This window comes from Notechis scutatus, chromosome 2, assembly GCF_049901735.1.
Source record: "Notechis scutatus isolate UNSWTSFEM ecotype Mainland chromosome 2, rNotScu1.2, whole genome shotgun sequence".
Lineage (NCBI taxonomy): Eukaryota > Metazoa > Chordata > Lepidosauria > Squamata > Elapidae > Notechis > Notechis scutatus.
In genome coordinates, this window is record NC_142010.1 from 202653738 (window position 1) to 202662783 (window position 9046).

The window sequence follows — 9046 nt, forward strand, 5'->3', positions numbered from 1 at the left end:
ACAGTTACTCAAAATGTTGCTGATTGCTCCATTCTAAATGCCCTTCCCTCTCAGTCATGTGACTCAGACAGGAAGTATATAAACCTGCTTTGTTCCTCCCAGCCCTTGTAGAAATATGTATAGATGCACAGAGGTGCAACATTCATTCCACAGTAGAAAATGAAATCACCTTGTATGTATACTATTGGTAAAGAGTTGGGAAAAAAGGATTACTCCATCTTTTTATTCTTTTCAAATCCAGCAAAATCTTTGTAAGAAATTAAATAGAGGCTTAAGACTTTGGCTAATAGACAGACTTAATATAAAGAAGTTTCTGAGGTGATCAAACTGGCTAGATATTATATTTTTATGACATATTCTCTTGGTGCTCTTCAAAAAAAGTTGTAGTTAGTTACTTCCAATTAGGATGAGAAATACTTCCTATGGGGTTGCTGCTCTTGATGCTTGCAACATTGGCTTCTTCTCTTGGGTATGCTTTCATACTCTTTCCAACTCCCTTGAGGATCTCCTTGTCCTCATCCTCCCTCCCTGCATTGCTATATATACTTTCACCTTAAATCCTAATTTCCAGAGGAGGTTGAGGATTAAATTTGGGAAGGGATTTCTTAAACTGGATTTATTTCCAGACAGTTTACACATGGGAGGCTGGCAGATGATGGCTGCAGTGCCGAAAAGGCTATAAAGCTTATTCTTGTTCTTACTGTTTATTTTATTACTCATACTTCAACATTCTTACTCTTTTCTTTTCTGCAGAATGACCCTGCTAACCTTGAAAGGAAAGTGATGGGGATATATTATGGGAATTTCCCAAACTGTGCATGATCCATACTGAGGCATATTAGCTTGTGTACTGAAATTAATAAACACAGTTGGGCCTAAGGAATTGTTAGGCTGGAGGGCCCTCTTTCTGGGAATCAGGAAAAGAAGATGGGATAAAGGGCATTCTTTCAGAGTTGAATTGGCACCTGAGGATTGAAAATTAAAGTAGCTAGTTTTCTTGAGGAGAAAAGGTAAGCCTTTCCGGTACATAATTGGTGGATATTATTTGATCCCAGGATTATTGAGCTGATAAATTAGTGTCTTTTCCTGAATTTAATCCTGCGTTGTAGGGAATTCTCATTCCCCCCCTCCCAATCCATAGGTGCTGCCTTTCATTTATGGATAAATAGACTCGATCTATGCTCAATATTTAGTAAATTCTGTGATCTGATTCCACAGATTCCTATCTTGCAAACTTCAGCCTTGATGTCTTATCTTCAGTAGTGCTTATTGCTCTTTGATATGCTAAGAGCAAGGGTGTCCTTGGCCTAACCAGGAGAATCTGGTAATCAGGGAGTGGTGATAGTGAAAGAACTGGAAGAGTTCATGGTTATTTATTAATATCAGACTGCCTCCAATATTGCAGACAGGAACTACAAGTCACAGGTAATCTATGTTTTATATACAGAATGCAAATAAGGAGAAGAAAATGGCTGTGGTTGAGTTTAAGCCATTCTATACATTGGTCTAATAAAAATATTAGACATTATTTTCGTCCCCGGACGAGTATAATTAATTTTGCTTTTGGGTGAATATTGGAAGTGTAAAAGTAAAGAAGGAATTTTTATCATCTATGGTGGACATGTGATAAAGCAGCAAATTTTTGAGTATGATTCATATTTTAACACAGAAAATTTTGAAAATGAAGATAATGATGAAACCAGAAATTTTCCTTTTCCTCCTAATGGAAAAAGACTTGGAGAAAAAATTGGGACTTTGATACTATATATGTTGACAGTAGCAAGACTATTGTATGCACAAAAATGGAAGGACACTTCGATTCCTACCATGTACAAATGGTTGCAGAAGCTGATGGAGTTGGCTGAAATGGCAAAACTGACTATTTCGATTAAAGAAAAGAATGTAAGTACTTTTATTTCCACATGGAGACCACTTCTGAACTTTGTGCTTCAAGTGGAAAAGAATGAAACTTTTATTTTGGGTTTTACTGATTAGACTGACAGATCGTTATAGTTTAAATTATTATGAAAAAACAAAAAGTTATGATTTGATGTTAATGCCTTATATTATTGCAACAGACAGAGTTGGAAATCAATGTTTCTTTTTCTTTTTTTCTTATCCTTCCTAACTCCACCCCCCTTCCTCCCCAGTTTTCCTATTTACTTTCACATTTTGTATCTTATTTTATCTTATAATTAAATAAAAATGTTAAACTTGAATTTTGCTGTTGGGGGTACTGCTATTATTAATAATAATGAAGTGAAAGAGGCTATAACATTTAGCACCTTATTTAACAGTGTTATACAGAACAATTATTGCTCTTTAGACTTCTGTCATTTTAATATTCCATTTATCAATAATTTTAACATTTAGTGCATTTTAGGTCTATCCATACAGGTAGTCCTCCACTTATGACTGTAATGGAGCCTACTCATTATGATAAGTTATGATGATTGTAAAAATAATGGTCAGGTGAATGACTGATTTTACTCTTTTGTAGGGGAGGAGTGTTTAGCAAATGCAGCAATTGTAAAGCTAATGCTATGGTCATTAAGCAAACCAATTATTCACTAAGGGCTGGTTTTGCTAAAAACCAGAAGTAAATGCCAGGTTTTGGCAAAAACATAAAATCTGGTCATATGACTGCAGGATGCTGCAAACAGCCATAAATGCCAAGAGCCTGAAATGTGGTCATGTGACCAGGGGATCAGCTGTCAGAACTTTAGAACAGCATTATAACTACTTCTGGTTAGCTCTGTCATAACTTTGAATGTTTGCCAAGCAACTGGTTATAAGTTGAGGATTACCTATAGTTTCAAGTACATATTATATGTCTATCCATAGTTTCAAGTGTCAGGTTTCATCAAAAGATATTTTGGAAAATTAAAAGTAAAGCTGGATTAACTTGTGTATCCCATAAAACAACTTCATTTTGTTGTGGTTTACAGAGGGCCTGAAAAAGCCTGGCTGTTTGAATGAGAAACAAAGAGATGTTGTATCGGAATGAAATCCAAAAGCAAAGTTACTTTTAGATCTAATCAGCTGTCATATGCCTACCTCCAGATGCATAATAGAAAGCTGATAGAAGATTTTTGCAAAATATGTATTACTAGCTCGATACCTGTGCTTCACTACGAAGCTATGTGGTCGGGCTTAGTTTTTGGGGAGGAAAATAAGGGGGGGAAATCTGCCTCTGCTTACCAGCATCCATCAGTATTCATCTGGCTAGTGTCCTGTCAGTGTGTGAGAGAGTTCAGGGCTGTTTGGAAACTGAAATAGTATTTACTGTGTGAGCAAGAAAGAGACAGCAAGGAGCCTTGGATGGCTTAGCTCAACTGTTCTGTACTAAAGCTGCTTGGTGCTGTGAAACTAAAACTGAAACTCCTCTCCTCTTGTTGTGTTTTGCATTTGGAACAGATTTCTTTTCAGGTGGGGAGGGGGAGTAGAATTCCTTAGCATCAGAGCGGGTTAATAATAATATACGAAATACTAATGCTCTGATGGTCATTTTGAAAAATCCTTAGTGAGAAATCAAGAGGAACATATGTGCCAAATTTCAAGTTTGTAGGCTTTACGGTTCTGGAGATTTTATGATGATGTGAGTGGTATATCGCTTTTATATCAGAGGTGGTATTCAGCAGGTTCTGACCAGTTCTGGAGAACTGGTAGTGGAAATTTTGAGTAGTTCAGAGAACCGACAAATACCACCTCTGACTGGAGATTTTACAGTATCCTTCTCCTGCCATGCCCACCAAGCCATGCCCATAGAACCAGTAGTAAAAATTTTTTGAATCCCACCACTGTTTTATATATAGAGATGTATTTATAGATGAGCAGTGTGGTGGCTTGCTTCTCACTCAGAAAGTTGAGAATTCAGTCATGGCTAGCTGCTGATGTTTCTCTCCCAGAGCACATACAAAAAAATAAATAAAATGCTGTGAACTCTATGTTACAACAGAAAGAGCATCCAGCCAGTAAATGATGAGCTCCATCCAGTCACCCCAACTCAACCCTGAATTAAGGGATTATGGGGTTGTTTATAAGGAGTTTAATATATGATTTATATCATATTTGTTTCCTCTGGTTTCATTTTACACTTTGGGGCTACCACCCTATAATACAAGAATAATATAATGAGGAGAGGTATCAATAAAGCAAGAGCTGAGCTTCCTTTCCTATACAAAAGATTGAAACTCACTGATTAAAATGACAACAAGCCAACAAAATTATGCCAAGGTAATCACAATACAAGAGGATTTGTGATAAGAATGGAATGTGCGTATCCATCAGCTGATGCTGTATTTCATTTCTAGACTTTCCAGTTTTGTGTTTATTTGGTCTTAACCACAAGGAGCTGCTCTTCTTAGGAAGAGAAGACGAGGAAATGCCTTCGGAGAACCATTTCGGTGGAACTGGAGAAATTAAATGATTAAAGACACAGTGGTCCATTGAGCAATTAGTCTCTATCAGAGACTGTGCTGGACAAGAGGCAGATTTTAACACATGACTCAAGTGTAGTTTTAGCCATTGGTCAGAACCTTTAGTTTTATTTTAGGAAAATTCTGGTTGATCATTTTTTTCCCTAATATGTTTTGATTCTTGTATTTCTTGCAACATTGCTAAAGAGAGAAGTCTCCTCTGATCAGCTAAAGAAGTCAATTTTACTACTCTAGCAAAATAGCAGCAGCAGCTCAAGAGAATCAAATGTTTAAAATTTGTATGGTATCAGGATCAACTTACATGGGCCACTTTAAATGTGTTTATCTCTAAAATGTCCTCATTTCTGTCCTAATTTTGTGGTAGCATGAAGGGGAAAAATTGGATACTTGTCAACCCCCTCCTAGATCAATCAATATTTACTTTGGCCAAGGCATAGCTTTAGAGGCAAGTATCTTTGAATCCAAGCTCTTTGCTAAGATAAAAACATGTGGAATTCTTCAAAATAAAGACAACTTAAATTGAAGCTGAGAAAAAAAACCCTGAGGTTAGCAGCCTCTCAATTTATTACAATTCGGAGAAAGAGAAAAGTTGAGAAATAACTGAAACAGAAAGAACAACTCTTTTTGAGAAAGTACTACCTCTGAAAAGACAAGTCACATGACTGCAGTGACTTCAGTCTGATCTTTGATTTATTGTGCTGTGCTGACATTTTTGTTTTATCAATTCTATACAGTTATTTTAGAATTCATCTGTATCCTTCGATTGTGCACAAGAGGATAACTTCTCCTTAGAATCTAATTTGAGGCTTTCTCCAGCATCTATAGATCCTGGCAGAAACTTATTTGTAGCACATGAGTGGCCTTCTGTGGTCAGTTGGGAGTCTTACATCTTCTGCCATAAGTTTCATTTAAAAAACAACAAGCAGCTATTTTCCCAGAATCTGAACACCTCTATGACTGATTTCCATAACTACTGTATTAAATGTTTGCATTTCAAATTTTAGATTTTTTTTTTCCTTAAAGGAGAGCTTATTTTGCCTTTGGAGAAAATCATCTATTTGACAAAGAAAGAAGGAAGGGCTGAAACCCTTAAATACATGCATATACGCTATATGGGCAGCAAGCTGCATCACACTGACCTTTTGAACATTGGAAGGATAGGATAGGCTTATGACAGCCCTATATCTCTCAAGGTTAGAGGGAGGAATCTAATGAGGTATCGAAGCAAGTCATAGAACATAAGAGATGGCAGGCAGAATTATTCAGCTGCTTTATCAAACTCAGAAGGCAGGGCAGGTTGTGATCGTCTAAAGGACTTTGTGAGAAATGGAATCAGACCTCCAAGCATTTACTTCCCAAACTCAGCTGCTCTGTACACGTATCTTATTAAATAAACATTATCATGGACGTCAGACAATGATTTGTAGCCCATGGGACATGGAGATTGGCATGCTACCTACTTTTACCAGAATGCCTTCAAAACCATAATTGTGAAAAATTGTGTGACACTATTTATCTTTCCTGACCTCCACAGATCTTCTTTACTCAAGAATTGAGTCCTACTCCGTGACAGAAACTTGATCTTACCTGCCCTTTCCACATTTAGGAACTCTGTGAACCAGTCTTGAATCAATACTTAGGTTCTGATGCCTAATATGTCTTGGAATGTGACAGAAAAAAAGTGGCTAATTGAATGATACAGGAATGCTGTTTATACAACTAGGGTACTTGAGAATTACCACCAGTCTACAGATGAATGCTGGCTGAGTCCTGGGGTGAATTCAGAAATCTGTTGTCAAAAAAGAAACAAATACCTTTGCAAATAATTGCAATTGCCCACATTGAGTTGTGTGCCAATAATTCTTACTCTTCAATTTTTTGACTCTCAACTTTGACTATGCTTTTCATTAAAACACTTTTATTGCATTCCAATGTTGACTTGATTATTCTTTTGCCTAATCAATCTATGTGTTGATTTTACCTGCCTGACTCATCTCCCTTTCTCATCCCTTATGGGGAACAGAGAGGGAGAGAGAAGAGCAGAATAACTCTAATCATTGCTTACATGCTAACTCATGCTTACAGAAAGCAGGCCAACAGGCCTGGATGCAAGACTATTTCATATTAACCTCTAGAATAGAATAGAATAGAATAGAATAGAATAGAATAGAATAGAATAGAATAGAATAGAATAGAATAGAATACTTTATTGGCCAAGTGTGATTGGACACACAAGGAATTTGTCTTGGTGTAAATACTCTCAGTATACATAAAGAAAAGGTACATTTGTTAAGAATCATAACGTACAACACTTAATGATAGTCATAGGGTACAATCAACAATCAAATCATACCAGGAAACAGTCAAGTGGGAGGGGATGGGTGATAAGGAGTGGTGAGAAGATTAACAGTAATAGTAGTGTACACTTTGTAAATAGTTGAACAGTGTTGAGGGAATTATTTGTTTAGCAGAGTAATGGCTTTCAGGAAAAAAACTGTTCTTGTGTCTAGTTGTTCTGGTATGCAGTGCTCTATAGCGTTGTTTTGAGGGAAGGAGTTGAAACAGTTTATGTTCGGGATGTGAGGGGTCTGCAAATTTTCACAGCCCTTTTTTTGACTCGTGCAATATACAGGTCCTCAATTGAAGGCAGGTGGGTAGTAATTGTTTTTTCTGCAGTCCTAATTATCCTCTGAAGTCTGTGTCTGTCCTGTTGGGTTGCAGAACCAACCAGACAGTTATAGAGGTGCAGATGATAGACTCAATAATTCCTCTATAGAACTGTATCAGCAGCTCCTTGGGCAGTTTGAGCTTTCTGAGTTGGCGCAGAAAGAACATTCTTGTGCTTTTTTGATGATGTTTTTGATGTTAGGTGTCCATTTTAGGTCATGTGATCTGGTAGAACCTAGAAATTTGAAGGTCTCTACTGTGTTGTCTAGTATTGTGTTGTTTAGTATTGTAAGAGGTGGTAGTATAGGAGGGTTTCTTCTAAAGTCTACCACCATTTCTACGGTTTTGAGTGTTCAGTTCCAGATTGTTCCGGTTACACCACGAAGCAAGTTGTATAACCTCCTGTCTGTATGCAGATTCATCGTTGTCTCGAATGAGACCAATCACTGTTGTGTCATCAGCAAACTTCAGTATTTTAACGGATTGTTTGAGATGCAGTCATTGGTATATAGGGAAAAGAAAAGTGGAGATAGCACACAGCCTTGGGGGGCCCCTGTGCTGATTGTACAGGTATCAGATGTGATTCTGCCTAGCGTCACCTGCTGCTTCCTGTCTGTTAGGAAGCTTATGATCCACTTACAAAAAGTTGGTGTAAAGTTGCAGTTGATGTGTAAAGACTCTAAGTTTTCATCACAAAACTTATATATTATAGTTATATCCTGAGACCAGCTGTTGTTGATATATAAACATAATCCTTCACCCTTTGTTTTACCTGATGTCTCTTCAATTCTGTCTGATCTAAATGTCTAAAATCCTGGGATGTATATGGTGTTGTCCCCACAAATTTGTGGATTAAGCCAGGTTTCAGTAAAACAAAGAACAGCTGAATTATGAAAATCAGAATTCCATCTATTTAAGAGATAAATTTCATCCATCTTGTTAGCCAGTGAGTGTAAATTAGTCAGAAAGATTGAAGGGAGAGGAGTCCCCCCCACCCTATTTCTTAGTCTGTTTAAAATTCCCGCTTGTTTACCTCGTCTCCTCTTCCGGTGTGGTTACTTCTTTGCTTTCTTTGTTGTAATCCATAGCACCGGGGAATTGGTTAGAATCTCCTCCACATTTGCAAAGACAGGTAGGGGTGGGGAATCAGAAAGCTACTCCTTAAGGAAACATTGCCTAATTCTTAGCAGATGGTCTCGTGAGTATGAAATCCGTAGTGAATTGCAGATAATAATAAGGAATAAAGAAACCATTAGAGAGCATTTCACCAAGGCAGCCATCATCGGCACTATCTTGGAGATGCCACTATTATTGTATTGTATTGTATTGTATTGTATTGTATTGTATTGTATTGTATTGTTATTATATTATATTATATTATATTATATTATATTATATTATATTATATTATATTATATTACATTACATTTATTATTTATTATATTATATTATATTATATTATATTATATTATATTATATTATATTATATTATATTATATTTATATTATATTATATTATATTACATTACATTACATTACATTACATTATATTATATTATATTATATTATATTATATTATATTATATTATATTACATTACATTATATTATATTATATTACATTATATTATATTATAATATATATTATAATGGAGATGTTCTATTATAGCAGGCAGCAGACAAACATTAGTTTGGTCAAAAATCAAACTATCATGTTAATAGTGAATACCTTCCAAATTAGGATACTTGGGGAGATAAATACAGTAGAGTATTAATAATCTCTGGGTAAAACATATGACAGATGGGTTTAAGGAAACTGATTGATTTCAATTATTAATAGTGTGCTCATATACGTAACAATTTGTACTTTGTGGATAAGCATTAAGAACTAACTACTACAATTATTATTACATTTCCTACTGCAATATTTAGTCTTCTATTAT

At 35.9% G+C, this 9046-nt stretch overlaps 1 long non-coding RNA gene across 4 annotated transcripts; it reads left to right on the forward strand.

The window, feature by feature from the left end:
• Nucleotides 1–57: 57 nt before the first annotated feature.
• LOC148132477 (uncharacterized) lies at nt 58–6371 on the forward strand. Of its 4 annotated transcripts, none has more exons than XR_015748052.1 (3): nt 78–172; nt 754–4236; nt 5463–6371. It is a non-coding gene; the product is annotated as an uncharacterized LOC148132477 (long non-coding RNA). The 4 variants fall into 4 exon arrangements; XR_015748051.1 differs by having other exon boundaries at nt 114–172; nt 754–1425; nt 1670–6371; XR_015748053.1 differs by having other exon boundaries at nt 114–172; nt 754–984; nt 1219–6371.
• The last annotated feature ends 2675 nt before the right edge of the window (nt 6372–9046 follow it).